Source organism: Pogona vitticeps, chromosome 4 (genome assembly GCF_051106095.1).
Source record: "Pogona vitticeps strain Pit_001003342236 chromosome 4, PviZW2.1, whole genome shotgun sequence".
NCBI lineage: Eukaryota > Metazoa > Chordata > Lepidosauria > Squamata > Agamidae > Pogona > Pogona vitticeps.
Genome location: NC_135786.1, coordinates 132,219,271 through 132,244,604, shown reverse-complemented (window position 1 = coordinate 132,244,604; position 25,334 = coordinate 132,219,271). Strand labels below are relative to the sequence as shown.

The window sequence follows — 25,334 nt, the reverse complement described above, 5'->3', positions numbered from 1 at the left end:
AGGATACCACATGACCTTTTGACCTAAAATGTCTGAAATGTAGCATTGCAAACATTAAAAAAAATGTAGTGGAAGATAGTAGAACTCTATTTGGCTGACAAAAGAAAGAACATCGCATTTCCTTTAAATGGTAAGTATATACATGAATAGGCCTATCAATATAGTTGGCTTGGGACTGGGAGATATCTCCCTGAAATTCTAGGTGGGGAGATTCTCCTCTGCTCCATCCATGAACTGGCTCTCATATCAGTGGTCATTAGGGGTTTCTTAGTACTGCTAAATGGAGATTCCATGTCTAGGAGCAGTATACCTTGTATATCAAATATTACGGAAAAACAGCAAGGGCTGCTACTTTTCATGCAGGAAGTGAGACACACCTTCACTCATAGGAACATGAGCCTTTTTGATCCACCTGTAAGAGAAAAGAGTTCTCATCATGTTCAGAACTTGGGATGAAACCCTTTATAGATCATTACCATTTAAGACAGCTAAACGGGTCTTTGTGGCAGGGACATCCAGGAGAATCCAATTAGGCAAACACGTTTGTAATAAATAATGATGTATCATCAAGCCAATTCAGACTTATGGAGACCTTTGTCAGGGTTTTCTTAGTACTGTAGTATATTTTAAAATACAGTATATTGCATCATGGGGCTTGTGTGTGTGTGTGTGTGTGTGTGTGTGTGTGTGTGTGTGTGTGTGTGTGTGTGTGTGTGTGTGTGTGTGTTTTACCTTGGCCATTTTAAATATTGAGAAAAACATTTAAAATAATTAGAGACAGATTTATCTTTTTAAAAAGACTATTTGAGAAAAAGAGTACCCAAATGTGACATAACAAAAGTTAGAGCGAAACCAACAAAGATAGAGGCATTTCATGATAAAGTTATCCATCATACACTGTGATAAACAAATAAAGTAGAATGATCATTGTCCTATACAGTACTGGATAGTACAGTACCGAACTATATGTAAGCCCACTCACTCAGCACAGCCTTTCTGTTGAACAGCATATTTTAATGACACATAACAAATATTTATATTGTATCAGAAGCTGGCATTTGAAACCCGTGATAGAACCTGCACCTTCATGTGCATTACTATACCACTGAATGGGATCTAGTCAAAATCATCCTTCTGGTAGTGCAAGAGATGAAAATATAAAAAGCTTCACTTCTGTTGGTGAGTCTCATAGGACCATATAGTAATTTGTGCCTGACACCGAGAGGTTCAGCAGTGTCCTCTCAGCATTGGTGTGCCTCCCCCCCCATCCAAACATCCCCACAGGCGGTCTTGCCAAACCCATGCACCAAATCTCTCATTCAACAGATGTGGGTGTGCGTGCGTGTGTGCCTCAGTAGGGCTCTGCTTTCTCTCCTCCCTGTTTCTCTTTCTTGGGTGGGAGAGGGGATTTCACAGCCCACCCGCACTGTGGTGCTCGGCCTGTCCCAGGTTTGTGGGAGGAGCCCTGCTGTTTACAGCTTCCCCTCTACCCAGACATGAGAGGAAAGAGGGTGCGGCTGTTTTGAAGTGTTGGGAAGGAGAAAAGGGAGGTTTCTTTCCAGGAGCATAAATGAGTTCAGGCCTTGGAGGGGGGAGGTTAGCCTAGATACAGGGGGCGGCTGGCCAAGCAGACTTCAGTAGAAGATGCCGTGTGAACATAGCAGTAGTAGAGCCAGGGGAATAGTTTGATGTTTCTACTGCCTTGGGCTGCTGGATAGGCTCAGGCCTCTTAGGTTTTGTCCTCTCACTCTTTCAGCTACATTTAGCAGCCAGCATCGTTCTGAAAATCTTGAACGTCCAAATTAATGTGATTATTAAAAATAATAAAAATAAAAATGATAATGATATTATTATTATTATTATTATTATTATTATTATTATTATTATTATTATTATTATTATTATTATTATTATTATTATTATTATTATTATAACACTACCCAGCGCCCATCGGTTAAATGCCATGTTAAAGGGACACCATTTGTATTCAAGAGTTGATTTCTTTGTAACATTGATCAGAAACTTGATGTCCACAATTCTGAAGTTCCATTATGATGAAGGCTCCTTTACATCTCAAGATAGCAACAGCCTTTCAAACTCCCCCCCCCCCGCCCCCGCCTATCTCTATGTCTTGGCTTTCATGTTTGAAGCGAAGCCCCCCCCCCCCCTTCCACGAAGGCGGTACAGTATTGGCAACTGTTACTGAAGTACAGAGAAACTCTGGGATGTTTTGGGTTGCAGTGTCTCCTGCAACTAACGGCATTTCAAAGTTTGGCATCCTCGTGTGTATGTGTGTTTAAAGGGGAAGGACTATGACTGACAACGTTGCCACGGAATTTTCTGTGCCGCGCAAGCCGGGGAGGGGTCGGAGACAACCCCCCCCCGCCGCCCGAAAGAGTCAACGAGTAAATGGCAGAAAGGAAAGCTAGTAAGAAGGTGCAAAGAGCGAATGGCACAATACGAGCGCCTGTTCGCGTTAATCAGAGTCGTGACGGGGGAGAGAAAAAGCTCTCCGCTCTCCTTTGAAGACTAGCGGGCCAGTCAAAGCAGCTCCTGCGAAATTCGTCTCGGTTGCTGGCTTTGGGGGAAGCAAGGCGGAAGCTCGCGATGGGAGCGCCGGAGACAAGGGCAAAAAGAGCGCGAGCAGCGGCGAGCGAGGAGCAGCAGCAGCAGCAGGAGGAGGAGGAGGAGAAAGTGGGCAGCTCAAAGGGTGCCGGCGCCAAAAGTCCGGTCCAGGTTTTGCCTGCAGCCCCGGGCATCAGCAATAGCGGCGGCGGCGGCGGCGGCGGCAGGAGCCAGAGGCAGCCCTTTGCAATGTGGTCCGCCTGTCTCGGTCCTTGCAGCGCGAGGATGTAGAGGTGGGTTTGCCGAGAAGAAATCGCTGGCGTGGGAGAGGGAGAGAGAGAGCGAGCAAAGGAAGAGAAAAAGAGGAAGCGCTGCTTCCGCCCGCTGCCGCTAGCTTGACCAACTTGTCTCCAACCCCAACCCCCCCCCCCCCGACTTGGCTATCGCGATCTCTCCCTTCTCTGCCCGCGACCCCTTTGGTTCGGGGTTTGAGGCGGCCACCCCGGATGCGCTCGGCGGGGAGGCGGCTGCCCCCGGGATCCCTTTCTTCACAGGGATACCTTTGGGGCAGGTGTTAAGACCAACAACAGCAGGCGGCGGCAGCAGCAGCGGCATCACCATTACGGTGTGCGCTCCGGATTTGGATCTTTAATCCGGCTGGCGACAGCGCGCGCGTAACACGCACACACGGACTGCCCGGAGTGGCGGCGGCGGCGGCGGCGGCAGCAGCAGCTCCCATTTCTCTCCCTTGTTCGCTGCGGCTGCTCCTCTCTGGCTGGGGATCGGTCTGCCTCCGGTAGGTGCGAACGTCTGGGAAAAAAAAAAGGCCTCCTCGGTTGCCTACATATGCAGATACGGGTCGAGTGGGGGGGGGGGAGCTAAAGGAAAGTCTTGCGGAAAAGTTTGCGGCGGTGAAATAATTTCCTTTTCCTTCGGGGGGCTGTCGAGAGAGTGGCGCAGGTCCGCTGGCTCCCCTCCACCTTCTCCCTCGCCTTCCCTTCGTCCGCCCGTCCCTCCCTGCCTTCCTTCCGGGGAGGTGGTGCTGCTGCAGCGGCCGCCGCCGCCGCCACGCCGGTCTCAGATCAGTGGCTCTAGACAAAAAGCGAGGGGGGATATTCGGCGTGTGTGTGTGTGTGTGTGTGTGTGTGCCGCGTGCGGCTCTCGGCAGCGCCGGCGGCAAAAGAGCAGCTTCGCGGCGAGGTCCCCGGAAGAAGGTGGGCTCTGCCGCCCGCCCGCCCCCCCCTCGCACGAAGTCCCCTCAAAAACCAACCCCGGGGCAGAGACCTGCGCGCTTTGGACGACGAGGCAGGAAGAGGAGCGGCCGGAGGTGGGCGCCGAGCCCCGGGGGAAGGTTTGGGCCGTTGGGGGCTTCCTGGCTATTTGTGGCGTGGGGAGGGGGCGCGTGGGGAAGGGGGTTCGCGCTTGCTTGGCGGCTGCCGAGCAAAGTTTTGTTGGGAAGGTTCGTCCCCCCCCTCCCCTCCTCGCTTAGGACGCCAGACGCGAGTTTCCAGGGCGCAAGATTTATTGAGGGGGGTCTCCTCCTGTCCCTCCTCCCTCGCCGGCCACTGCATTGAAGGTTCAGAGCCCCCCCTCTCGCCTCCCCCGCCCCCTGGGCCGGCTAATCGGTGGTTCGTTTCCCAGGTTACAGCCGCGGTGTCTGCAGCCAGCCAGCCAGCCAGGCGTTGGAGGAGGCTGCTGGGTCTAGCTGACCCTCCACGTCGTGCCTGCGCTGCTTGTGTTGGGCAGGCGGCGGATTAGAGCGGCGCCCGGCCCGAGGGAAGCACCACTGCAGGGGCTGTCAGCTGCCGCCTCGGCCTTTCCCTGCGAGGGGCCGCCGGACAGTGGGCGAGCCCGGCTGGCGTTTCCTTGCTTGCCTGCCTGCCTGCCTCCTGCGGCGCCTGAAGCAGGGTGGGGGAGGCGGCGGCGGCGGCAGGGATTGCTTGCCGCCTCTCCTGCTGATGACCTTACCTAAAAATATGCAGGCGGAGGGAGGGAGGGAGAGAGGGAGGGAGGGAAGAAACTTGTTAGAATCCGTTTGCCTCCCCCTTTCCTATTTGGAGAGGTTTCCTTTTCAAGCATAGGTCGAAAAACTACTTCAGGAATTGGAATATTAATATTCATCATAATAAAAGTTGGCTGCCCTCGTTTCTCACTTTGTGCTTTCAGACTGCTTTGCAAACAGACAGCACGCGTTACTTCAGTTTTATGAGAGGCTGGGTGCTTGTTTCCAGCTAGTGGCGGCGGTGGCGGTACTTTTTTCTTTCTGGCCTTTGGTACCTAGACTTTTGGGGACTCGGTGGAGGCCATTCCTCTGCATGCTTGCACTTTGTGCCTGGGAGGGAGCCATGCGGGATTCGCCTTTCTGGGAAAGTTGTGGTCTTGTCCCCCTCCCCCAACCCTCTACCCCCCTTTCAGCTGCCAGAGGAAGAGAAGCTAAGTTGCTGGTCCCTTCCGTGCTCAGTCCCCCTCATGCACCAGTCCTCCCCCACCCCTTGGGCACTGTGCCCCTCTGTCAGAGGGCTCCCAAAATGGCACTGGGTGTGTCCATGGGACAAGAGAGTTCACCCACTTCATACCCGAGGACCTCTTGGTGCTGAAAAAATGGGAAACCAGTGAGGTTAGATACCCCAATGGCGTATTTGTTGACCTTTGCTGCCCTTCAGTTGAGCTGCGGCTTCCCTTCAGGGCCTTCTGCCAGTTTCACCATCAGGATGCCTTGTCCTCTTTCCCATTTTGTCTTCCGTTCAACATGAGGTGTTTTGATCTTGGCTGCTGTTCTGCTGCCTGTTTTGGCCAATGAGAAATTACAAGTTGGTACAGTACTGAAGATACGTTAGGCAGGAAGGCCTGGAATTCGAACACAGTTGTGTCCGCCTGCTCTTTTCTTCTTCCTTCATGCCTTTTGATGGTCTCTGTGTTGGAGATCCTGAGCTATGGGAGCATGTCAAGCAAAGTCAGAAGCCATCAAGAAAAATGTGTTTTGCAAATGGCAAGTGTTTGTAATATTTGGGCAAGTGCTTTTGGGTAGCTTTCAATTGGCTTCGTGAGAGGGGAAGATGGGATGGGCGAGGGATGACTTGAATGCTTGAGTGGAAGAGGGTAGCGTGCAGAGCATCTCCACATACCATGTACACAGCCACAGATACAAACCCTGTGGCGATCCCTGTTAGTGTGGACTAAACCGACTGGTGTCAGAGACGGACAGGGTTTGTATTTCACCACAGATATCCTCATGTACAACATTTTACTGTATTATGTCCTGTAATTGGCTTTGTTCATTCATGTATGGGAAAGGAAAAATGACAGTATTGGAGGGGTCCTGAATATTTACTTCCTCTTTGGTGATTTCAGCCTCTAAGAATATGGCCTTCTCACTTCATTTGCAAAGCCATTCATTCACTCAGGAGTGGGCAGCAGAAGCCAGCCAGATGTCCTTGAATACAATTCCCATCTATTCTTACTCAAGGTAGCCGGTGATGAGATCTGCTGAGAGTCACCCACAAACAACTGGAGGGATACAGTTGCCCACCCATGCTCTTGAGGTCTGGTAAAAAATGTGCCAACAGAATTCTGTGGCAGTTCCCAAAATTTTGTCATACTTGCTATCTATGACCTCAAGGAATAATTCTCTCTTCAATAGTTTTTTTTTTGGGGGGGGGTAGATGGGAGTCATAATTGGTTTCAGAAAGTGTGATTGCAATGTTGGAAGTGAGGGGCCAAGAAGGGCAGCCATGGGCCAAAAGTAAAAGCTTCAGGGACTGACTGTCCTATAGGTTGATAGTTCTACACTCATGTGATATGTAGATATGGATGTATCTTTGACCCTAATTAGTATAATGGTTTATTTAGCTCTCAAGGCTGGAAGTTGAGATTCCTCTTCTGCATTTTTTTTGTTTATTTTGTTTTTAATGCACTTTTTATTTGCTCAGGTAATCAGTTCTTTAAAGTGTGGTTCTCACTTGGGATCATAATGACAACCAAAGCTGTACGCACCTTCTCTGTTCAATGTTCTGCTTGCTTACACCACTCCTCAGGTCTGCTTGGCAATCATGGTAGAATTTTTGGGAATCAGATACAATTGTGGGAGAAACAAATGATGAGATCCAGAATACTTGGGAATGAAGGTACAGTACATTGGAACAAGTTACAGCAGTTTCTCTGTTGTTGGCCAGACTCAGCTTTGCAAAAAAACTTTGTCCAGTAGTACAGGATCTGAATTGATCTGTGCACCTTTTGTGATCAGATTTCTTTAAGATATTGCTGTTTACTCCTGTAGTTGGGAGTATGTTTGGAGTTATCAGCTAAAGCAGATTCATTGGCATAGGATGAGTTCTCCGTTTTATTTACAGTAAAACTCAAGGCCTTCACCTTTAAATGAAGAACAGTAGCAGAATCATTTGTCAGCCTGGAAATACCTAAGTTTGCCAGCTGAAAATGCCCAAGAGAAAGGAAACTTTGGAGATGTGATGGCTTCTGCAGTAGCTTACTGTATTCAGCAGTTCTGAAATGAAACTTCCAGTGCTTCAATACAAAAATAGATTTGCATTGCCTGCAGAACTGTTTTTGTATTGCAGGTAGGTAAGGGAGTATGTTTGGGTCTTTGAGATACTGATTTCTTACATTCCTAAAGTTCACAGATTGATAGTTTTGTGGGAAACACAGTGTGCATGCCAATTCACCCTGATGTAGATGCTGCTGGTCCGATTTCTTATAGCCATGCTGGGCACTATGAAGTGGCCCCACAGACTTATGTCCCACAGTAAATAGGTACTTCAGTTTTTGGATGAACTTTTGCTTAAAAGGAACAGTGCTTAAGTGGTAATTCAAGAAGCTGCCAACTGTGTAGTGCAGCAAAAAGTGCCCCAGTTTTATACTGTTTTAAAAGTACAAAATATATACACGTGACTTCAGGTATGGAAGATAACACTGTGAATTGATTAAGATTTTCCCCTTAACATAGTTATGCCATGAGGTAGTGTGTGCACATACATGTAAGTGTGTAAGAGAACACCTTTTCAACTTAAACAGAATTGCAGTCCTTGTTGCACTGCAAATATGTGAGGATAGCAAATAATTGCATCCATCTGTTTATTTCTGTTTGAACACCTTTTTCATCCAAAGATGGAAATGCAGTTCCTAGATGGCTTGGTAGCAAAAACATGGCTATGAAAGGGCCAAACTTAAAGCCTCCCACGGCAGGAAAATTGGAACTGAAAGTGCAGTTCCTGCTGTTATTTTATTTAGTGCTCCGAGGAATTTCCATGTGTAGTGAGTGACACTTGGGTATTGAATATCTGCTTTGAAAAGTCAAGATCTGTGAAATAAGGAAGTCAGTTGTAAGAGGTCCTTCTGCTTCCATTTGAGTGTGGAATAAATAACCTTCCTTCAGAGTCACAGGAAGCCTCCCATTAACCTTGTTCTTTGTCTCTCAGAGGCAGCATTTGGATGATCAAAGCTCAGCTGAAAAAAGGCAAGATATGAACAAGCCGCCTGCACCTGCATGCAGGCACTTTGCTCCTCCCTTTGTCCAGAAAGGAAAACAGGCTAGGAAGTTAGACGTCAGATGTGTCTTTCTTCCATGTCCGCACTAGGCAATAGTGATTAAGGGCCTCCAAAGAAGTCAGGATCACAGTTTGGTCATGTTAGCTGAGGGATTTGGGGAGTTATGAGTCCAATGTAGTAATTTTTTAAAATGCCGGTCCGCATACTAGGCAAACTTTGGACAATGCTTTCTTACGCTAGGTTCCTTAGAAGGTGTTACTTTCTTGGTTCGGACATGATGAGAATTGATTGTCTGAAAGTAGCCAGCCAGTGAGCATTTCTCTTAGAGGAAACAGTTCTACATAAAAACAAAAATACTATTTTCTGTAAGAACAGTATACACACCGTGTATGTTGTACGTAAACCAGTGGCCCAGGTGCTGTCTTCCATATGTCTGGAGATGTGCATTGTAATCCATGAAGGCTGTCACTGAAATAAATTATTTGGTGTTCATATTGTGACAATACTTTTGTTTTTGCTGAAGCACACTAACAGGGCGACTCTCTTGAGAGTTGCAACAAAAATATGAGAATTTTGCAATCTCTCTTAAGCTGTACTTTGGTGAGTGCATAGAGGTCATTATTGAACAAGAAGTACATATTTTTAGAAGGCAGCAGGTGTTCTCTCTGGCAATGGAAGAATGTGGGCAAAATCTGATGGGAAATTGAATAAGATTTCAAGGCAAACCGAAAGCTTCTTTGTTACGTCCATTGGCCACAGTTGTCTTGAAGTGTAGGATTTGTGATAGTTATGGTCATAGTAGAAACGTGTTGTATCTTTCTCTACCCAAGTGTTTAAACACCAAGTGAGTTAGCCATAATATTTTCTTTACCATATGCCAGTGGTGCCCAGCCTTGGGTCCCCAGAAGCCTTCATCACTAGCTGTGTTGGCCAGGATTTCTGGGAATTGTAGTCCAGTAACATCTGGGGACCCAAGGTTAGAAACCACTACCACATGCAGTGGAACATTGGAGCAGCTGTAGCCGAAATCCTGTTGCTTAGTATAAGCCAAATTTTAACATTTGGTCTGTTCCTCCCCAGTAAACGCACTGTCTCTGGCATGATTCTTAGGACTGCACACACACACTGACTTGGTGCATGCTTATGTGTGTCCCAAGAATTGTGGCAGGACCATTTTATTTAGCAGGAAGGAATAGACTGAAAGTTGTGATTTGACTCATGCTAGGCAACTGGATTTTGGCCTAGATGTCCTGTGAGAGAATTGTACTGTTTAATTGTGGGATCCAAGAAGATAATCTTCTGAGCCTTTAGGCAACTGGATAGATTTGACTCAAGAATCTATGATATAGGAAGCAAATTGGCAGGAAAGCTTGCCTTAAATCTTTTTGTCAGGAAAGACTAATGTTGAACTGCACTCTATTTGTATTTCGGTTTCTAGGCAATATGTTTCTTCTCTGTGTTTAAGCTGGCACAGAACATTATGAGAAAATGACAGTTCAAAGTACTGTATGAATGAAATCAATGTAGTAAATGGGAAGCATGATTTAAATGTTAGCTACTAGTTCTGTGAATGAAAACAGCGCTTTGAATGAATGAACTTCTCTGCAAGTGTTGTTGATGTGCTGTATAAGGCAAAATTCAAGCATTTTAGTGTGGACTGGTCAAATGGTAATTTTTTGTTTGTATGGAGGTAATTGGTGTGTTATATTGCAGACAGTGTGGAACAAATATATGTACAGGTGCTCTTTCCATTGAAAGGTGTTTTTTTAAAAAGATTTGCATTGTTTGAGTGCAGTTCAGTGTTATGTCTAAATCCTAAACTCTAGTCCATCTTAGGTGTGGCTTTTTCGAACAAATCAGCTGTCTGAGATTAACTATACTTTGAGTTCAGAAGACATTACAAGCTGTGATTAATAAGAGCAGAGGCAAAATCTTCTAATCCCCTTTTGTGGCTGTGCTGCTGAATGGAGAGTGATGGATGAGAACCCAAGATTTACTGCCAACCGTTCTTGTGATGACAATCATAGCTTCTGATTGTCCCCTTGTCTTGTAAAATGTTCCATAGGTACATTGGAAGCTGCCTCAAACCGGGTCCATCTCGCTTACTGATGTCTAGTTTGTGTGGACAACATATGGCCTTCCAAATACTGTGGAACTTTCCCAGGCCTGCTCCCCTTTTCATTGGAGATGTTGTGCTTTGACCATGTTGTGGTGTATTGATTGCCATTCAGCTACAGCTTATCCTTTTCATATGAACCAGCATTGCTAGGGCAGAGGCAGTACCTTATTCAGAGCTCTGCCTTTGGTTAGAAGCTATTGTGTATTATCTCCTCCCAAGATGGCTAGACAAATATTCTGGAGTGTTCTTCACCAGGGGTTTTGGTTTCACCAGGATCACCATGTTTATACAGATTTTTTTTATTTATTTAAGTGCATCTGATTATATACGGATCTCCTGCAGCTGAAATCTAATTCTTTTTTTCACCCTCTGCTCCTCCAGCTCTGCATAGCTCTGGCTGTGGCACCAGCTGCGTTTCTGACCTTGGGCTTCCCTGCCAGTCCCCGCTCCCCTTTTGTATGCACACATCAGTAGTCATTGGTGTATGTTTGTGAGTATGGGTGCACAGCTGTCTGTCTGCATATGCTGTGTTATATATTTTTTTAAAAAAAGATCAGGCCTCAGTTCAGAGAGGAATACACGCATGCATGCAGGCACATACACAGAGCAGCAAAAGAAAAATAGGGACAAATCCAGATAAAACAGAATCTGAAGAACTGCGACAGAGGAGGAGGAGCAATGCTGTGGTGCTGGATGTGGACTTACTATTTCTGAGGCCATGGTGATAAAGTAGTCACTGAGCAGGATGAGGTTTGTTGATCCAGGTGCAGTTGGGGCCCGCATATGGTCACATAGAATTTGGCCAGAAGAAACTGCAGTCTCCTGATGAAGACTAAAGCCCCAGGACTGATTCAGCTGCAGTGCCAACTTGGCAGCCAGTCCTATGAAATTTAGAGGCTGAGGAGGCATTGGGAGATGCTGCTTTCCAAAAATCTGCTTGTGCAGTCTTGGCAACAGATATGGCCGCTCTGGGTATGACGAGGGGCAACAGCAGAAAATGCTAAAGGCCTGTGTGGTGTGTGGGGTTTTTTTTTTGGTCGCACATTCTGAATTGGAATAAATTCTCTGGAATATGCTTTGAGAGGACTGAAAGAGTTTGTTTTGTTCCCGACAGAATGATACTTCTATGGATTCTACAGGTTGGCAGCAGTCTACAGTATATGGTAGATTTTTCTCTGGCACAGAAGAAGATTATGTGTGGGCATCATTTAGCATTGGTTGTTTGTGTTTTTTGACATAAATATTTATTTTAAAGAAAATAATCTTAACATTCCAAATAAATACAAATTTCCAACAGATTTAGTAGGACTCAGTGAAACCCTAGAAACATCAATCTGAAATTCTGTTTGGCTCCAGATGTTAGAGAAAATCCAATGAAAACCTTAAAAGGCCAATTAAAAAGCCACAGTTAAGATTTAATTTGCTTCTTTCTACAGATAATTTTCCAGTGATACAGTTAAGTAAAGTAACACCACAGTGTGTTGTAATCTGAAAAGTCAGTCTCCTAAACCAGAGTCCCCCAACCTTTTTACTAGTGCAGACCGGCGGAGTCTCTGAGGGAGGTGGGGTGGCCCTTTGCGCTTGCCCTCTCTGATGCATGTGCATGGTGGTTGGCCTATGGCACGTGCACATTCCCTCACCACTTTGCGCATGCGCAGGAGCGCCTGCCCACTCATGGCAGCGGTGGAAGCCTGGGAGTCTTTTTAATTTTTATTTTACCTGTCTCTTGCCCACCCCCTAGCCCTGTCGCTGCTGTTGGGAGGAGAGCTGCCAGAGCACCCGGCCCTTGCTCTCCCTCCCGGCTCTTCTCCACCACCCCCAGCAGCTGTTGCTGCCGGGAGGAGAGCAGCCAGACCAGCCGGCTCTTGCCCTGCCTCCCGGCTCTCCCCCACCTCTGCCGCTGCTGCCGGCGGGCAGCAAAGGCAGACCTCCCGCCCCCCACGCACTCCCCTCCCCACAGCTGCTTTGCGCACGTGAGGGCTTGCATGAAGGGGTGAGGGAGCGCTCACACTGATGCTGACACACGTGCGCACAAAAGCAGCTGTGGGGAGGGGAGTGTGTGCGGGAGGGAGGTCTGTCTTCGCGGCCCAGTCGGGCTCAAGCCACGGACCGGCAATGGGCCACGGACCAGGGATTGATGACCTCTGTCCTAAACAGTCTCCTAAACAGTGATATGACTCTTTGTTATGTTTGCAGAGTGACAATTGGTCAGAGGGGGACCAGCATCTTTTCAGAGCCTGGGAAGGGTTGAATTGGTGTAGGAAATGGTACAGGATAGCCGAAGATTTGTTAAGTCTCTGGATTTGTTCTTGTAGAAATATTTGTAGTGCAGGTTGCAATATTTCAGTAATTATTCAGTTATTGTTAGAATAATGAGTCCCACGTTTGTATGGCAGTATGTTCAAGTGTATAACCATCTTGCAGTGTTTGCATGGAGACAGTTAAGGAGTCAGACCCAAGAAGCATGCCTGTTTCTGAGGTTATAAAGGCCAGTTGTCATGTAAGCTGCTACGTTAGAGAAAGCAGTTCTAGAGTTAAAATCACTTGCTGAAGAAGATGGAGGGAAAAGTAGTTTAGCTTCTCTTGTGTGCTTCAAGTCAACTGTCCTGCCTATTTCTTTTATTTTCTGCTCTGCAAGATGTTTTTCTTGTTTTGGATCTATAGAGTAGTCGTTATTAGACTTGAATTCAGATGAGTTCAGTACTGTTTATAGCATACAGGTGGATACTATATTAACCAACACTTTGTTGTTTAATTATTTCTTTAGTCCATAGAAAGTTTGGACAAAAAATCTAGCTGATTTACTGTTTCAGTTCATAGGAAATCTGAAGGTTTAAAATGTGCAGAACATTACTTTGAAGCTCTCCCCCTAATTAAAGTAGAATGAGATAGATGTGCAGACAGCGTCATCTTTAGGAATGTAAATATGAATGTAAGTTTTATTTTTAAAAATGGTATGACAGACTTTGGCCTTGGGCAGACAGCACAGTCCCAGGTTGCCCCCAGAAGAAGGCGATGGTAAATGATTTCAGACTACTCTCTACCTAGAAAACTCTGAAAAGGGTCACCATCAGTCAGAATTGACTTGATGGCACACTATTATTATTATGGGTTTAAACAAAAATCCATTGTAATCCTGTGCAGAAAAGTTAATTCATATGATGTGGACATTCTCAGTGATTTCTAAGTGCTAAAGTTAGATCTGAACAAGACTTAATATGACTACAAGTACTTCACATAATACAAGGGATATATTGCATTTGGTGAATGTATTTGCGTATCCGAGTTGACAGTCAGATTAATTCCACAAATGATTGCCATCACTTACATTAACTGAGTGTTGGCTCTCTCTTTTGTGTACATCCTGAAAGTAGGGAAGCTGACTGTATTTGAATAAAATCCACATGGGATTGTCAGCATTCACATCTGGATATGAAGTGTAGACATCCACTTTAACATTTAGCGTTGGGAACAGTTTTCTGAAACATTGCAGGACGGTGAAAGCTTTGATTCCAACGTCTTCCTGTTTACTGCTCAACTGAGATTGTAGAAAGACATATGCAACTAAACTGGAAATTCACAAAACCTCAAAAGAGAGAGAGAAAGAGAGAGAGAGCAGAGGCTGCTTTGGAATTAGCAGCAATCAGCTGCAAAATGGGATGAGGGGAAGTTTCTGTCAATATAATCAGCATATGTTCAGACAATTAGGCATGTCCCTTGTTACTTTGCTTCAGAACACCTCTAGGAGGCCAAAAAAAGCAAACAACCTATGATATGATAGGAGTTTCTTTGGGTTGGTTCCTCCTCTCCGCCCCCACCCCCATTTGCTATTAGGTTTCAGACAATGCCAGTAAAGCATGAAGCAGTGTGAGATCCCAGGCTTATATAAAACATAAGACATAGACAGCATCCATTAATTAAGAAATCTGTCCTCCTCCCATTCTTGCTCATGTAATGGGAGATTCTGGAGTCCATAGCTCAGGGGTCCTTTATGATTTGAGCAGTGGTTCTAGCCAGAAGTGCCACAAAAACTGTGACTCCCTTCAGATTATGTACATATATTTGCTTAGAATCAAAGGTCATCACAAAAATGTGAGCTATGGCTTACCCTTTGTTTCTGACACCAAGGCAGGAGCTGAGTACACAGCACAGTTCTCTAGAGCAGTGGTTTCAACGCGAGGGTCACCAGATGCTCTTGGACTAAAACTCCCAGAAGCCTTTACTACTAACTGTGCTGGCCTGGATTTCTGGGAGTTGTAGTCCAAGAACGTCTGGGGACCATGGTTGGGAACCAATGTTCTAGAGCATCACAGGTGATTTCGAGGGTACCTTTCCAGCTCTTGGACTCCAGATCTAGCTGCCCTTTGTGTATAAGTTGGCCAGCTGGCTAGGACTGCCTAGGGATGGCAGATCTGCATGACATTTAGCATTTTAATTAACTGTCAAGTTTTCATATTAGTCTCTTTCATTGCCAGATGTGCCACATCTGTAAGGCAAACTTGTTAAGAACCCAAGCCTTCTTCTCAATGCCAGAGCTTTAGAGATTGGCAGGGGTCACCCCAAAATTCACCTGCTAATCTTGAACTCCAGACTTCAGACTTGGGAGTATGTCTGGGTGTGATGGGCTGGTGTGCTTCTGTGGTTCTCTGAGCCCCTGGACTACTAGTAAACTTATGCTGCCTGTTTGATCTCCAAATTTCTCCTTGGTAGGATGTGGAGATACAGCAAAAGCTCATTAGCTAGGTTCTTGGTACCCCAAATATTTGGTTTGTTATATGCTGTAAAGTCAGAACCGACTTACAGTGACCCTAACAGGGCTTTTAAGCCAAGTAAAACATTTAAATAGTGTTTTTGCCAGTTCTAGTCCCCCCAGTGAGCTTTCATGGTTGAGTGGGGATTGTAACACTGACTTCCTGTGTCTTAGTCCATCTACTACAACCCAGTGGCTATCAAAATGTTAGCTTGACTAACAAAAATTATAGCTGAAGGTCGTAGGGTAGACCTAGGTGCTTGGCATAAAATTGGGGATTCCCAGATCCTCATGTGCACTCTACGTGTGTGTGTGTGTGCATGCATGCATGGGGTGTGTGTGCCATGCAGAAATAACTCTTCTTAACATCCCCCTATTACTTTATCCTATGAAAAGCTCTTCTGCTGGCTGTATTTTCAGTAGCCTACTCTTGAGATCCAGTGTCCCAGTCAAGTGAGGAAAGACAGTTTTGGTGGGTGTGGGGTGGGGTGCTGAGAAAAAATAGTGGCAGGAAGAAAATTAAGCACTCATTTCCTTCTGGGTGTCTTCTTTGCAAATGTTGTCTCAGGGAATTGTTTGTCCTTCGCATCAAATCTAGTTCAGATCTGATTTTGAAAATACATTTTATGGGAAAATATTTATTTGCCTTTTTTGTTGTTGTTATGCATGCTTCCCAAAGTGAAACTGCACATTTTTTACAGAATTGTTTAAAAATGCTCGTGCTCCTTGAAGCAACACATTAAAGCTCCTTTTTATACTGTATTGGAAAAAACCCCGAACTTTCCCAACCGGTTTTTAAAATTTGAGTCTGCAGAGAAAATCCTCAAACCTTATAATGTCTGCTTGCATGATCTCTTGCCCATGTGCTGTTGAATCCTTATCATTTTTATCATTATTTGAAAAAAATATATCAATTGTTATCCCTTACCCAGGACAATGCAAAACAAAACAAACCTGCAGAGTTGCTGGAAAGTGAATTCCTGCAAGAATACCATTGTTGGATAACTTTGCAGCACAGCATTCAAATTTTGGTTAAAGTCTTTACAGTACTTTCCTGTTGTCTAGTGCACAGCTTTGGTGTTATCTTAAATACAGGGCAATCCCTGTGCCAAGCAGGGCTGTCAGGAGAGCCGTAGGTCCTTTCAAGAGGACCCATCGCTTTCTTGACAGGCCTCCGTGGCACAAGGATTGCCCTGTATTTTTGCTTTGCTGCCTTTAGCCTTTAGCATGGATTCCCTCCAGCATTTCTCCTATGATTTCTGTTCAAATGCCTTCTGTACTGAGCAGAGTCTGAATTTCCTGTCAGCAGTAGGTTTCCACGCTTTGTCTGGCTGCCACTTCATCACATGCTTTAATCGCCACATCCAGGCTTACAGGGAGTAAGCTGGAGCCAGCCTCCTCCTACCTCCCAATCCCCAGAGTAAACGCCAACTACCTCCTCTGGTATGGTCAGTTGATCTGCTGCTTTGTTCTTTCACAGCTGTGCTGACCAGCACCAGTCTTCTCCTCCTCTTTGTCCTTTGAAATTTGCCAGCTTGTTTTTGCAAACCTTGGATCCACAGGCAGCTCCAGGATTGCAGGTGCATAAACATGTACAAAGGCAGCAATTCCTCCCTGGAAGTGCACTCATCACTTTATGGTCGGTGCCCTATTTCTCTCCAGAACGGATTTCAGGGGGAAATGAGTTGGCAGTAGAACTTGGCTGTGCCCTCTGCTGATTGGCTGAGAGCTCTGATGCTACAATCACCCACTACTCTGGAGCAGACTTAATTAAAAATTTTTAAATAAATATATTTTTATATAAAAATAAGACCCCGGAGGGAAAAAAACAGTTTAATTGTATAAATTGTTTAAAAAGAATAAAATCAGTCTGGCTGAAGCATGGAGGAGAGGAGAGACTAAGGACAGTCAATAGTGGAAGTTTTGTTTTGTTTGCACCATTCTGAAAGGTTAAAAGAAAAAAAAAATGTGGTGAATGTTGTTCTGATGTACATTTTTACACACCTTAAGTACATTAATAGTTAAACTTTCAGCTCATAGCTTAAACTCACCAGACCAGGAAAAGCCTCCATTAGTTACTCATGCTCCGTTGCTCAACTAGAATATAATGCTGAAGGTTTTTCCCCCCTGCCTCTGCTTCAACTTCAGAGGTGTTTCGGGGGACTTAATTCTTGAAAAGTGGTTCAGAAAGCTGGGTGCTCCTGGCAATCCTGTCTTTAAATCTTTCTGTACATTTTTCTCTCCCTTTAAAATACACTCCTCCTTTTCACAGGCAGGTAATAAACATTTTCCTCAGCTGAATTAGATTTTTTTTTCCTCACAGCTTTTAGGCATCTTGGCAATGTATTGCGTGTGTCTATACATAAATGCTGTTTTAGCATAGTGTTGCAACACTTGTGTACTTACAGCAATTTTACACTCGTGTGCAGAGGAGGACATTCACAAATACAGATGATAGGAAAGGAGTGTGGGAAGGTTGTTTGTGCATAGAGCATTAAGACCATGCTGGCTGGGTTGATGGGAAAGCATCAAACTAGGGAGGCTGCTCTATTATTATTATAATTATTCAAAAATACCAGACACAGTCAATCAAAATTACAAAAACATTGACTGGTATTATATATCAGATACAAGTTTTAAGTAAAAACCCACGTATCTGTTCAATGTATTTGTGAAGGCTTTCACGGCCGGGATCTAATGGTTGTTGTGGGTTTTTCGGGCTCTTTGGCCGTGTTCAGAAGGTTGTTCTTCCTAACGTTTTGCCAGTCTCTGTGGCCGGCATCTTCAGAGGACAGCACAGACCTGCAACTGCTTATCTATGTGAAATTTCTTGATACTGTTCCAAAGCCCTGATCTCTACAGGGAACACTGAAGTGTGTTTCATCCACAAGTGAGATGTTTCAATTGCCAGATCTCTGTATTTTGTTAGTTTTTCCAATTCTTTATTTTCAGCTCTGGCATCCCCTGGAATTGCAATGTCAGTAATCCAGATGTTTCTTCATTTGATAACTACTACGTCTGGCGTGTTTTTGTACAAGGTGTCTGTTAGTTTGGATCCGGAAATTCCACAAGATATTGACTTTGTCATTTTCTGACACCTTCAGTACCTGATGTTCCCATGGGTTTTTGGAAGCTGACAAGTTATATTTTTTGTATAATGACTGGTTTTGCCACTGTCTCATGTCTAATGTTGTAATCTGTGCAATCTTTGGACATTCACAGGTGAGGTGTGACATAGTTTCATCTTTTTTCTTGGCAGAGTCAACATTTGCAGTTAGCACTAATTCCTTGGATCTTAGCTTTCATCACATAGGTTTGAAGTGCTTGTTCTTATGCAGCAAAAATTAAGCCAACATTATCTTTCTTAATTGTCCCCAGTTTTCGCCATAACCATGTTGAATTATGATCATGCTTCCCATCAATATTTCTCAGGTGTTGTCCATGTAGTGGTTTATTTTTCCAGCTGTTTATTTTATTTTCAAATGGTTGTTTCTTATATTGAACCTTTGTTTCTGTTGTTTTCAAAAGATTCTCCATTTTCACTGCTTTCAGTAATTTTTCTCTACTTGTACTTATACAGTCATTTAGGCTTCTTCCCCCCTCTTCTGCTGCTTGCTGTATTTGCAGTAATCCACAGCCTCCCGGGGTTTTTTTTTGGTAAATATAATCTGTCCACATCACTTTTTGGATGTAGTGCGTGATGCATATTCATTGGTTACTGGGTTTATCAATCCAATTCTTGTAATTCATTTTGATATCTGATTACTGGAACTGCCCATGTGTTTATGGGTTTGAATGTAATTCCACCATTCAATTTTGTTTTAAAGATTTTCCACAGTCTTTTGATGTATTCCCTTCCTGTCAGTTCTTTAACTTTTGTGTGCAAGATGTTATCTGCTTCTAGTATTCCAGCTGCACATTTGTCAATTCCAAATTTCATTTGAATATCTTCACTAAATATTCACACTGTGTTCAGCAGTGATTCGATCTCTGTGGAACTTTTTATCCATGTATAAGAGATGATTGATTTTTCCTACTTGTTCTGAAATATGGTAGTTCAATCCAGTTTTATTTAGGATTACTGGCATGGGAATTAGTGAATGTTAAACAACAGTGGTGACAATGAATCCCCTTGAAATATTCCTCTTTTGATGCTAACTTCCCCAATTTCTTCACCATGGGCCATTAAGACAGTTTTCCATTTTCCCATGTTTTTCTTGAGGAACGTCTCAATATTTTTATTAATCGAAAAAATATTTAGGCAGGTGTCAATCCAGCTGTGTGGCAGTGAGTTATGTGCCTTTTTATAGTCTATCTAAGCCATGTTAAGATTTGTTTCTTGTCTTTTTGCATTCTTTTGTATCATTTTATCAATAAGTAGCTGATCTTTCATGTCTCTTGACTTTCCTTTCTGCTCAGTTGGATATAGAGAGTATTCATTTAAATAATTATATATTGATCTTGCAAGTACTCCCGTGAGGAGCTTAAACGTTGTTGGAAGGCATGTAATTGGTCAATAATTACTGGGTTCTTTTTGATTATTTTTTATTATCAGATATGTACGGCCTATTGTCATCCAATCTTCAGTTGTAGAGTTTTGGAGTAAATGATTAAATTGCACTGCTATATGTTGATGGAGATTGTTAAATGTTTTAACCAAAATCCATGCAGTTTATTTGCACCAGGTACACTCCAATTTTTCACAGCCTTTACTTGTTTCTTAACCATTTCAGTTGTTATGTCATCCATATGTTTTCCTTGAGTTTCTATAGAAATGTCTTTAATCCATGTGGAGTTTTTGTTATGTCTGGTGGGACTTTCCCAGATTTCTTTCCAAAATTTTAGCGCATCACCTTTACATGGGTCTAATTTCTTTTGCTTTGCATTTTCTCCTAGGAATTTATAGAATAATAAATGGTGATTTCAGAACTGCATGTTTTCTATGTATTGTTTCAAGCGTTCATCATATCTTTCAATTTTATTTGCTGTAGCTGTTACCCGTTGTTCTAATTCTTCCATAATTTCCACAGTTGTTTTCCTTTTTAGGTTGTATGTTTTGCATAGACTGCCTTTTACTTTTTATTTTTAAGTTTGGAATCTTTCAAGCATTTAAGTTGGTGAAGTTTGCATTAAATTTGTTTATTTTTTTCTTTCCAGCTGAATTTTCCATTTTGGAGTGCCAGGACTTTTCTGTTTTTTTTTTCCAGCTTGTAATGAATTTCCTTGGTTATTATGGTAGCTGTTACACACACACACACACACACACACACACACACACACACACACACAAACACACACACACACAAAATGGTGCCTCGCTTAACGGGTGCCCCATTTAACGACGAATCCGCATAGCGATGATTTTTTTGCAATTGCAAAAGCGATCGCATTGTGATGTTTTTAATGGGAAAATATCGCTTTGTGATGATCGGTAAGCTGTTTCGCTTACCGATTTTCACATAGCGATGGTTTTCCAACAGCTGATCGGCAGTTCCAAAATGGCCACCGGGTAAATAAAATGGCCACCCGCTGTGTTTTTGCACGGATTCCTTGCTTACCGGGCAGTAAAAATGGTGGCCGTATGGAGGATTTTCGCATTAAGGTGAGTTTTTTGCCCATAGGAACGCATTAAATGGGTTTTAATGCATTCCTATGGGCTATTTTATTTCGCATAGCGGCGGATCCGTATAGCAATGATTTTTGCTGCATGGATTGTTGCTATACAGGGCACCACTCTCTCTCTCTCTCTCTCTGTGTGTATGAGAATGAGAGCTGATGTATTTCCTTTAGCAGGGAAATTGGTTGGGAGTGTTCTGATTATTATATTTGCATCTGTCAGTAGATCTTTTATTGGTTTACTTTATAATTGGTGCAGAAAGGGGAAACTTTGTCTTTCTGTGTTTTGGCTAATACGGGCTACTATTTTTTCTCTCAGTGATGTCTGCCATTCTATTAACTTGTAATTTCTGGGTTGTTCCATAAGCCAGCAGTCTCTAACCTTTTTGGACCATGGACTGGCTGGCAGGAGCAAGGTCCATGCGCGGGGGGGGCAGGGGATCTCCCCCCACATGCATGTGCGGTGGGCGTGTCACACTCATGTGGGCGGTGTCACGCTCGCGTGAGCGTAACACACCCACTGCAGGCACAGCATGCCCCCTGCGCAAGCATGACACGCCCACTGTGGTCACAGCACACCTCCCACACAAGCATGACACGCGCCCCCACACGAGAGTGACATGCCCCCCACGCATGCGTGCAGGGCGCGGAGATCTGAATCAGCAGCCCAGTTCTGGCGAGCCCACGGACCAGCACCAGGCACGGACCGGGGGTTGACGACCCCTGCTATACGCTGTACCTCTATTGATATATTTTCTTTCGCTATTGCATCTATCTCTACCATCCATTTCTCTTCCATATTATGGTCATTGTTCTGTGTTGATTTTTCTTTTGCCACCTTTTCTCTTCCTTGCAATTCCAGTTCTGAAAACACTTTGCTCCAGATGATAAACCTTCTCTGGTCCATTAATCGTTGTTCAGTTACGTCACTATTTGAGTGTTTCCTTTTCCAAGTTTCCATCGTTCTTTTTTTTGAAATCCACAGGTTATATAGCATTTCATAATCTCTTGATTTTTGGCAGGAGACTCAAGTTTTGCATTTACAGTGGTGCCTTGCTTAACGAGCGCACCGTATAATGATGAATTTGCATAGTGATCCCTTTTTTGGGATCACTAATGCGAAGGCATCCCAACTGTCGCAATGGGCAAAACTCGCATTGCGACGCCCGCGGATCAGCTGTTCGGCGGTTTCAAAATGGCCGCCGGACGCCCAAAATGGCCACGCGCAGCGTTTTCGTGCCCTGTCCTCGCTTACCGAGGGCACGAAAATGGCTGCGGATGGGGAAAACTTTGCTTAACGGTGAGTACAGAAGCCATTGGAACGCATTAAATTAAGTTTAATGCGTTCCAATGGCATTTTCCATCCCGTTTAGCGATGTTTTCTTATAGCGACGGTTAATCTGGAACGGATTAACCTCGCTATGCGGGGCACCACTGTACATCGTTCAAGTGGTAGCCTGTCCTGATTCCTCAACAGGGTCTGCCGAGCCCTGTAGCTCATTTGTCACCAGATGTTCAGGAGCTATAGCATCTGACATGGCCCTTGTTGACCTGGATGGTAACCAATGTGATATGGATTTCTGTTTATTTCCTCTCATCATAATTGATGGTTGATGGGTTTCAATTGTATTTTGGGAAGGTAAAAAGCCATTTCAGGACTAGTGCGAGATGAGGGAGTTAAACCCTTGCTTAGGGTTCTCAGTCACTTCCTTCCAAGGTTCCAAGCAAGATAAGTGGAACATTAGTCTTTTAGCCCTGGAGCATTTCTTGCTATTGTTTTGGGAGGGAGGGGAATTCATAGTCAATTTGTTACCTCCTTGGAATTCGTTGACGGCTCCAATCTGGGGTTGGTGGTGGTGGTCTTTTTTCTGATCGTGGATATGCTTTTCTTGGTTTTGTTATTAGGGCATTTGAACATATGATCAGAGTGAATAAAAAAATCAATGATTTAAAATATTTTATTGATTTGAGTTACGATTGAATCTATTTTTAAAAATGTAAATTGTCAAAATGATTTTTTATTTAAATCATTATTAAAATTATGATTTAAATCAATTTCAAATTAAATCTACCCTGCATAAGATCATCTCAAAACAGAAGATAGACTTTTGGATTCTTGGGGAGCTTTCTGTTTATGCAGAAAAACATTAGATTGTCAGTTAGAAAAGAGGGAAGATAAGTCCCTGCCATGACTGAAGATGATTCAGCTTATTCTATTTCCTTATAGAAGATGTGGAATCTAGATGACAGTTGCATGTCAGTTAGAAAACTGAACATGGATGTGGAGAGCGTGTTAGCAAGACCATTAAACAGCCAACATTATACTGCCATTGTACAAAACGTTGGTAAGACTGCACCTGGAGTATTGTGTACAGTTCTGGTCACCGCACCTCAAAAAAGCCATTGTGGAACTGGAAAAGGTGCAGAAGGGAGCGACTAAAATGATGACTGGGCTGGGGCACCTTCCTTATGAGGAAAGCCTGCAGCATTTGGGGCTCTTTAGTCTAGAGAAAAGGCACCTGAGGGGGGACCTGACTGAGATGTATAAAATTATGCAGGGGATGGATAAAGTGGATAGAGGGAAGCTCTTTTCCCTCTCATGCAATACCAGAACCAGGGGACATCCAGTCCAATTGAGTGCTGGGAGAGTGAGAACAGACAGAAGAAAATATTTCTTTACCCAGCGTGTTGTTAGTCTTTGGAACTCCTTGCCGCAGAATGTGGTGATGGCATCTGGCCTACGGGATTGGACAGATTTCTGGAGGAAAAGTCTGTCGCAGGTTCCAAGCCATGATGGGGATGTATACTGTCTAGGCTTAAAAGGAAGGTACCTCCAAATGCCAGATGGAGAGGAGGGGTATCAGGAGACAGGTCTCTAGTTGTCTCGTGTGCTCCCAGAGGCATCTGATAGGGCCACTGTGAGATACAGGGAACTGGACTAGATGGGCCCTTGGCCTGATCCAGCCGGGCTCTTCTTGTGTTCTTATGTAATGCCTTACAAACTATAACCTGGGCTTGAGATTTAAGGTTACAGGATTTTTCTTGTAAAGCATCATGAAAGCTAATCCCACTTCCAGTTCAGGATGTTGTAAACTTTAAAGAGGTGTGATTTATCCCTAACATTCAATAGCCCTACACAGATGTATTGTGGGCTGCATTTTGTATCTGTTGACCTATGCCCTGAGATCATAACCCTTCTAGTGCCAGGCGAAGGCCTTTTGATTCATGAACACCCTTGCAATTTAACTACCATCATTTTAGAACTGCAGAGTTGGAAGGGACCCTATGTATCATCAAGTCCAGCCCATCTAGGAGGCCTATTGGGGAATTGAACTCCCAACCTCTGACACTGCAGCCAGATGCCTAAACCACTGAGCTATCTAGCAGTCCTGTTAAATTTGTTTATTCCTACTGTGTTTTAGCGGATCTGTGCTATGCTCTGAAATGTTTAGGTTGTAAAATGTCCTTGAGCTTTAAAAAATTCTATGTTTTTATACCAACTGTTGTAACACCCCTTTGGAGAATTGTGCTTTTCTTATTACATAGCATTATATGTTGGGTAAATTCCTGTTGTGTAACCTTTTTCTAGTGCAACCCAGATTGGGCACTGGAAACATTTAATTTAAGATGATCAAATGTTCCTGCCTCTCTCTGTTTAGATTCTGAAGCTCCCTAGGGCTCCCTTTTGCCCTGCAAAAGCCATTGGGACTTAGGGAGGGAGAGTTTTTAATGGTAAATAATAATAATCATCATCTTCACGAGATTGCTGAGGCTGGAATCAGGACCACTAGTGGTGATCTGGTGGCAATTTTGGACTGCTAAAGGCTCCCCCCACCCCGAAGCTCCCAGAAGGAACCTCGAAACTGAAAAGGAGAGTGACAGCTTGAATTACTTGAAATTAAATACTTCCCAACATCTGATCCCAGTTACATCAAACAAAGTTATACGTGATACTGATTTGTACGCTACTTTGAGATACTACTAGATATGGAAAGTATTATAGAAATTGATTAGATAGTGATAATAATTATTATAGGCTTATACCTTGCTGAGATGACACTTGCTAAATAAGGTAAGAAACTGAATAACTAATGTTTCCATTCTTTATTCCTCCTGCATTTCTGTGAATTCTATTTTTTAAAAGACATGTGGTGCTTAGTACAGTACTTACAAAAGACTATCAGTGTACATGGTGTTGTATATCTTTTGATAGGGAAGATCAATCCTGTCTCAGTGGTCCTTTGCATCTTTAAATGATGGAGTACAAAACACAAGGCAGTTAGTTACACTAAGTGGGGTGGGACCCCAGTCTTTCCAGGGTAAGCTAAAATTGGCCTGATTCTTTCCCCTTTTTCACTCATTCTCACTTCAAGCACTGGATGGATGATATGGAGGCAGGGAAAGAATGATTGTAGGCATTAATATGTACACTAAACCTGGTTACAGCTGAGAGAGGGGATACTGGGTGAGCAAACAAAATACTGTGCTGCTGGGGGGAACCCTAGTTTTTATGTTATTGTGTTATGATGGGAATGCAGGAAGGATTTTCTGCATCTCTGACACTTCATCTGTTCAAATTGACATTTAAGTCTTCAACAAAAAAAGGGGGTTAAGAAGCCTTTGAAAGTTTTTAGACTCAGTTTCTGACATGCAATTTACACATCAACAGTGAGTTCACCACTTCCTGGTGCTTTAAAACAAAGGTTTTCAAGAATACCTCTTTATTTTGGAGGTGAAGCTCGATTCAGAATCACAACAGGTGCTTTTTGTAAGTGAGAATTG

The 25,334-nt window shown here is 43.9% G+C and overlaps 1 protein-coding gene across 7 annotated transcripts in view; it reads left to right on the top strand.

Annotated features, from left to right (window-relative positions):
* Positions 1–2,272: 2,272 nt before the first annotated feature.
* The window catches only part of CXXC5 (CXXC finger protein 5), a 104,463-nt gene continuing 81,401 nt past the window's right edge, over positions 2,273–25,334 (top strand). For 2 of the 7 annotated variants that reach the window (XM_072998404.2, XM_020790526.3), the window contains exon 1: positions 2,277–2,858. The gene's annotated coding sequence lies outside the window, so the exon portion shown is untranslated. Of the gene's footprint in view, positions 3,362–3,596; positions 3,893–25,334 lie in introns of those variants that run through there. The other 5 variants (XM_020790530.3, XM_020790524.3, XM_072998403.2 and 2 more) reach the window with 3 other exon arrangements.